Below are 7,137 nucleotides of genomic sequence, written 5' to 3'. Positions count from 1 at the left end.
AAAGTTGCTATTTATTTTATTAACTTACTAGATCTATTAGTTTAACAAGTAAATTATACGAAACTCCTAAAGATGCTCTTAATTTGTCTTAAAATTTCTAGAATGCACTCTATTACAGGATAGAGGGAGTAGTAGCACAATCTAGTTGCTTTGTTTAGAGCAACTCCAATAGCTTGACTATTTTTGTTGTGGAGGCTATTTTAGAATTTCTATAACAAAAAGTAGGCTTCATCATATTTACTATCTAATTTTGGAAAATAGAAAGTTGGCTATTCCTGATTTTTTGTGGTCATATATAGCCAAATATAGACACTGTCTATATGATTTTGTAAAATAGCAAGATTGTTGTAGATGTGTTTTTTTAGAAGTTTTCTATTTTACAAAATGATAAAACAATAAAATTTAATAACTAATTAAAGCTAAGCTTTTGGAGTTGCTCTTATGTTAATAGTTTTTTTCGTAAGGAGTCAGTTGCTTTCTAATTTGAGAGCTTGGCTATTCGGTCTCATGGATCACAAAAATATTTATTGACTTAATGAGAAATCAACAATATGATATTTGTTGGTACGTTAGTGGATTACTGTAAGTGCAATCAAGCCCATTGTGGGTTTTGGTGTTGATGACCATGGAATTAGGGAACTAATGATCTTTAGTGAGATGACAAGTAGGGAACTAAGAACGGAGGATGTCAAACAAGTTTGATGGGTCCCCAATCCAAATTGAAAAGGCTTTTCAAAGAGATTTCATGAAAGTTTTATCTTTGTTTCTATTTATTCCTTGAGTATAGGAAAAACTGTACTATCAAAAGGGACTCTAGGTTTTTTGATCAAGTGTCGAACCAAATGCTCAAATCTTCTGTTTCATTCTCAACCCTCAGTCAAATCAGTTGCGCTCTCTCTGTTTTATCCTGACTGGTTTGACTAGGGCGGCAGTGCCGCCCTCCTTCTGGCCGTTGGAAGACAGGGGTATATATACCTCTCCTACTTGACCACAACGGTCATCTGAGCCATTCACTTCGTCTTCCTTCGTTCTAACCGTTACAGAACACCAGTGCTTACTTCTCTCCCTTCCATTGTTGCTTCTCAAGCTCTCAAGCAAATCCATCATTCTAACCATTATTTCTTGAGAGCATTTGGTCTAAGAGCATTTGGTTCACGTTTGGTTGCAAACTTCGATTAGAGAGCAGATCCACTGTTTTCCAAAGTCTAAGAGCATTTGGTTCACGTTTGGTCGGCATCCCTAGAGTTTGTTACTCTTGGAGCTTGCTCCTAGCCGGCTAGGCGTCGCCCTAGAGCTTGCCAAACTTGTGTGGCAGCCAAGGGAAGTCTGTAATCTCGACTTGAAGCTAAGAAATCACCCCTTCCTCAAGAGGTAAAACTCTTGTTGAAGAACGAGGGAAGGACAAGCTTTTGTGGCGAGTCGGTCCTAGTGTCGGCACCTCAACAACGTGGAGTAAGTGTAACCTTGTGTGGCAACCGCTGAACCACGGGGTAAATCTTCGTGTGTTGTTTATGTTCTCTACTTACTTGTGTTGTTGAGTTGTTCTAGGGTTTGAGCTCGATCTACTGTGCAACATATTTTCTGCAGGTTTGTGTGTTGGTTCTAGTGTTTACTAACTTGCAGGGAGCTGGGAAATTTATCTGATCTAAGTTTCCCAAAGTCTTTCTTGTTTACTATCTTTAGCTTTCTGTCAAGAGGCCGGCAGTGCCACTCTAGTAGGCCGGTAGTGCCGCCCTGTCCTATGAATCTGATAGTAAGTGAAGTTTTTGAGTTGACAGACCTATTCACCCCCTCTAGGCCATCCTAGACTGCCAGAGATCCTACAATTACTAAAAATAAGATAAAGAAAAACCTATTTTAGGCCATGTTTTAGATCTAAAATCTTTTTTAAATTTTGATACTGTAGCACTTTCGTTTGTATTTGACAAACTGTGCCCGATCATAAACTAACTAGGCTTAAAAGATCCGTCTCGTGATTTATAGGTAAATTGTGCAATTAGTTATTTTTTATCTATATTTAATGCTTCACACATTTACCGCAAGATTTGATGTAATAAAAAATCTTATAAACTTTTGGAATTTTTGAAGGCATCTAAACAGGCCCTTAACCACAAACTTTTGCTCAAGCATGGATTTGGACCTCAAACTCGAAAACCAGACATGCACAACCCACCAACTATTAGAACCGGACAACTCTAGTCCCTGATTAGTTTGAAAAGGTGGTTTTAGTGTATATCTATCGATATATATTATTAATAATAAATAAGTAAATATCTAAACTTCATAAATAATGATTTGAAATAAAATGTAAAATTGCTACCAATTTTTTTTCTAAAAATATAATCTATATATTTAAAATAAATTAATTATGAATTTTCAGAAATTTAAATATCATTTGAATTTAAATATAATTTATTTGTTTGAAGTTCTCATATTTTGAAATGTGTTTTTGAATTATTCAAACAAACTCCTATGGAGAAATGAACAACAACAAAATCATAGATCTTGATGAGAACTACAACTTTGTACATTGAAATTACTTATGCTCCCAAATTTTTGTTTAACATTGTCATATTTTGAAATTTAAATTTTTTGAATTGTTCAAACAAACTTACTTGGGAAAATGACCAAAAGAAAAATTGTAGATCTCGATGAGATATACAACTTTGTAGTTTATGACCTTTTAATTTAAAATCATTTATAATCCTAAAATTGTGTGTGAAGTTCTCATACTTTGAAATTCAAAATTTTTGAATTGTTCAAACAAACTTAGGTGGAGAAATGACCGATAACAAAGTTTTATATCTTGATAAGATCTATAATTTTGTAGTTGATGTCTGATCTATTTGAAATTATCTATTACCCAAAATTCTATTTAAGGTCTTATAATTTAAATTAATTTTTTTGAACTATGAAGAAATTACAAAACCAAAAATTTGAAAATTTTTTGTATCGATTTCATATTTTTTATTTAAAAATTTTTATGAAGTCTAGCTATCTACGTACCTTTTACTTTTATTATCTTAGAATTATATACTCAAAATCATCTTTGAAACCAGCTATGAGTCAAAAGTTGTCCGGTTTTAATTAATAGTTTAAAGCCTGCACCTGTCTCGCCTTGGAGTTTTAGGGCTAAATCCAAACTTTTAACAAAAAATTTGAGGGCTGAAAATGTATTTTTCTTTTCAAAAACATGTTTTTATCGTTTTTTCCCTTTTCCTCCATATAGTAACGCACGGGGCAAAAGCCTAAGTTGGACCCATTTTATTCTGAAAAGTCTCCCAACCGGCCCAGCAGCCCAGGGTTCAGGCACAGGAGCGCCCGGTGTTTGAATCGCCGACCCCGACTCGGCGGGCGGCGCTCTGCCCTATCACGCCGCAATCTATTAGCGACCCAGCTACTATTGTACCAGCTCAAGACTCTGCACCACGCTCTACGGCCTCGCCTGTCTCTCGGCCCAGCACCCGTGTGTTCGGTCCAGTGTGGGACAACTAGAGGAATAGTATAAGAAGGGAGGATGAGGGCTGAACAATTGTAACAAATACCCTGTTAAATTTCTAAGTACTCTACATATCGAAATTTTCGAGTTCTTTCTGTTCATACCCTAGCAGCGCACCCTTACAATTGGTATCAGATTCTAGTTCGAGTCCTAGCCTCTGATCCTCCGCATCGCCATTACACTCACCGTCAACGAGCCCTCGGCGCCATGGATCCGAACACCAAACTCCTCCTGGACGAGATCCAGAAGACGAAGGAAGAGCTCAACCGCCGATTCGATGACCAGGATACGAAGTGTGAGCGCCGATTCACGGATTGGGAGTCCGGCCGCTCCATCCACGACGCCGCCATCGACCAACGCCTCGCCGCCATCGAGCGCGTTCCACCGGCGTCTGTCGATCCGGGCGTCGAGCTTTGCGTCGCCGCCCTCGAATCGCTGCGCCTCGACCAGATCCGCGCCGAGCAAGACGTGCGCGTCCAGGCGCTCCAGTCTGCAGTCTCGGGGACCGAGACTCTGGTGGAGGACCTCCGGATCCAGATCGCCAAGTTGTCTTCGACGACCGACCATGGGGTGTTCGACACAATGTCTCCCCGCCTCGGCGTCGCTGCTTCACCTTCGTCGGCGTTCGCGCATGTGTCTGCCGGGCTCAACGTCGACGGGCCCAAGGGGCATGGCTCTGCATCGATTACACGGGATAGTGGCCATGGGTCAGTCACGACCCTGCGTCATATCCCGGCCAATGGTAAGCCTCCAGACCCTGCTTCCTCCGACTCTCAGTTCGTCTTTCCTCCGCCACCACCGCTGTCCACTCATCCTCCACCTTCGTCCTCTTGGCTGTCACCATTCCGCCCTCAATTGTTTCCCTACCATCGCCCTCCACCTACATTTCCACCACCAAATCCCCAACCACCGCACCCTTACATACCTAATCCTGCTTTTGCTTCCCCTCCGCCGCTTATTTCGTCCCAACCCAGTTCACCCCACTCATACACTCCTAACACCGGATGCCTTCCCATGCTCCACTTCACTCGTTTTGATGGTGACAATCCTCGTTTGTGGTGTTCCCGTGCTGAGAAGTACTTCGCCATGTAGGCAGTGCCCGAATCCATGTGGATTTCCGTGGCCGAAATGCATCTCGATGGTCCTGCCGCCCTTTGGTTTCAATCCATTGAGTCACATATTCCAAACTGTTCCTAGTTGGACTTTTGTCGTATGATGCATGATCGCTTTGATCGCGACCAGAAAGAACTCCTCATTCGCCAACTCTTCCATATTCGTCAAACTTCATCTGTGGCTGATTATGTCAAGCAGTTCTCTGAACTGATGGATCAGCTCTCTGCCTATTCCAGTAACACAGACCCCATGTATTTCACCATGCGTTTCATTGATGGCTTGCGTCCTGATATCAAGTCTATTGTACTGGTTATGCGACCCCAAACTCTCAATGCTGCTAGCTCTATTGCCTTGTTGCAGGAAGAGGCGACTGGGAACTCTGGCGCCACTCAGGCCAGGCGTGGTGATTGGTCTGCCCAACTTCGGTTACCGGCACCGCCCGCAGTGTCACGGCCGGCACTGCTCCTGCCCCCGCCTCCGCCACGACCGTCGGCTCCGCCGCTCGTGACTCCGGTTCCATCACAACCGGCGATGGGTGCTCCACCTACGGATGCCAAGCTGTCCACCCTCAAGACATATCGGCGCGCACTGGGATTGTGCTACAAGTGCGGCGCCAAATGGAGCAAGAACCACCGTTGCTCTCAGGAGGTCCTACAGGCCGTTGATGCCTTGTGCGAGTCCTTCTCGTCTGATGACTCGTTGGCGGATTCTTGCCTAGGCTCTTCGTCCCCCGAGCAGATATTGTTGGTGTTGTCCAAGTCTACAATCTTGGGCGTGCCCGCCGCTCGCACCATCAGGCTGACAGGCAGTTACAAGATATCCCAGTCCACATTCTTATTGATTCGGGCAGTTCCTCTTCATTTGTGAATGAGTTCCTAGTACATCAGTTGGTCAATGCGCCGATCCAAGGGGTGTCCAGTTCTGTTCAGATTGCCGGTGGAGGCATGCTTCTCAATAAGGGTCTGGTTCGAGTTGTTCCTTGGACTGTCGATGGCTATTTGTTCTCCTATGATTTCAGGATATTACCTCTGGCCAATATTGATGTGGTTATTGGAATGGATTGGCTGGAGGCCTTCAGCTCAATGCAAGTGGATTGGAAGCATAAGTGGTTGGCAGTTCTGTATGAAGGTTCTGTTCGGGTTTTTTCAGGGGCATGACCCAGTTGCTCCTCAGTACATGTTGCTTCAACTCGAGCAGATGGCTGTTCAGCCCAGTCCTTCAACTCAGTGTTCCTCAGTTCCTCCGGCCATCACTTCCTTGTTGTCTGAATTTGAGGACTTGTTTCAGGAACCAGTATCTCTGCCGCCTTCTCGCGCCTGTGATCATGAGATTCCATTGATTCTAGGTGCTCAACCTGTGTTTCTCCGGCAGTACCGCTATTCGCCCAAGTTAAAAGATGAGATTGAACGTCAAGTGCAGGATATGTTGAATCATGGTCTTATTCAGCGCAGTGCCAGTGCATTTTCCTCCCCAGTCCTACTGGTGAAGAAAAAAGATGGAACATACCGCTTTTGTGTGGACTTCAGGCACCTCAATGCCATTACACAAAAATCCAAGTTTCCTGTGCCTATCTTTGATCAACTTATGGATGAACTCCATGGTGCTCGTTGGTTTTCCACCTTGGATTTGCGGGCTGGTTTCCACCAAATTTTGCTTAAGGCTGGTGAAGAGCACAAGACAGCGTTTCAGACTCATTTTGGCCAGTATGAAATTCGTGTGATGGCATTTGGTCTGACCGGCGCGCCGGGCACATTTTAGGGTGCTATGAATGTCACCCTTGCACCCGGACTACGACAGTTTGTGATCGTCTTCTTTGATGACATCTTGGTGTACAACCAGTCCTTTGAGGAACACGTTCAGCATCTCAGGCTGGTATTCCAGTGGCTACGCGCCGATAAGTGGAAGCTAAAATTGTCCAAATGCAGTTTTGCTCAGGAGTCCATTTCTTACCTGGGGCATGTCATGTCAGCAGCAGGCTTGGCCACTGACCCTTTAAAGATTCAGGCTGTAGTTGATTGGCCGACCCCAACTTCAGTTAAAGAACTCCGTGGTTTTCTGGGACTTGCAGACTATTATCGCAAGTTTGTTCGCAACTTTGGTATTGTTGCCAAGCCACTCACCGGGCTTCTCAAGAAGGACCAGCTATTCGTATGGACTCCGTCCCATGACCAGGCCTTCCAGTTGTTGAAGGAGGCGCTCTGCTCAGCTCCGGTATTGGCCTTGCCTGTCTTTGCTAAAACATTTCATATCGACACTGATGCGTCGGGAGCGGGCATTGGTGCGGTGTTGCATCGGGATGGTCACCCACTTGCATTTCTCAGCAAGTCGCTCTGCCCACGCAATCAAAGACTCACAGTGTATGAGAAAGAATATCTGGCTCTGCTCATGGCTGTGGATCAGTGGCGTCACTACCTCCTTCATGCTGAGTTTGTGATACACACCGATCACCAGAGCCTGACTCACTTGAACGAGCAACACCTACACACTGCCTGGCAACAAAAGGTGTTTGCTCGCTTATAGGGGTT

Source organism: Sorghum bicolor, chromosome 5, assembly GCF_000003195.3.
Source record: "Sorghum bicolor cultivar BTx623 chromosome 5, Sorghum_bicolor_NCBIv3, whole genome shotgun sequence".
NCBI classification, from domain to species: domain Eukaryota; kingdom Viridiplantae; phylum Streptophyta; class Magnoliopsida; order Poales; family Poaceae; genus Sorghum; species Sorghum bicolor.
The sequence above is the reverse complement of the archived record's forward strand: the minus strand, read 5'-3'. Positions refer to the sequence as shown.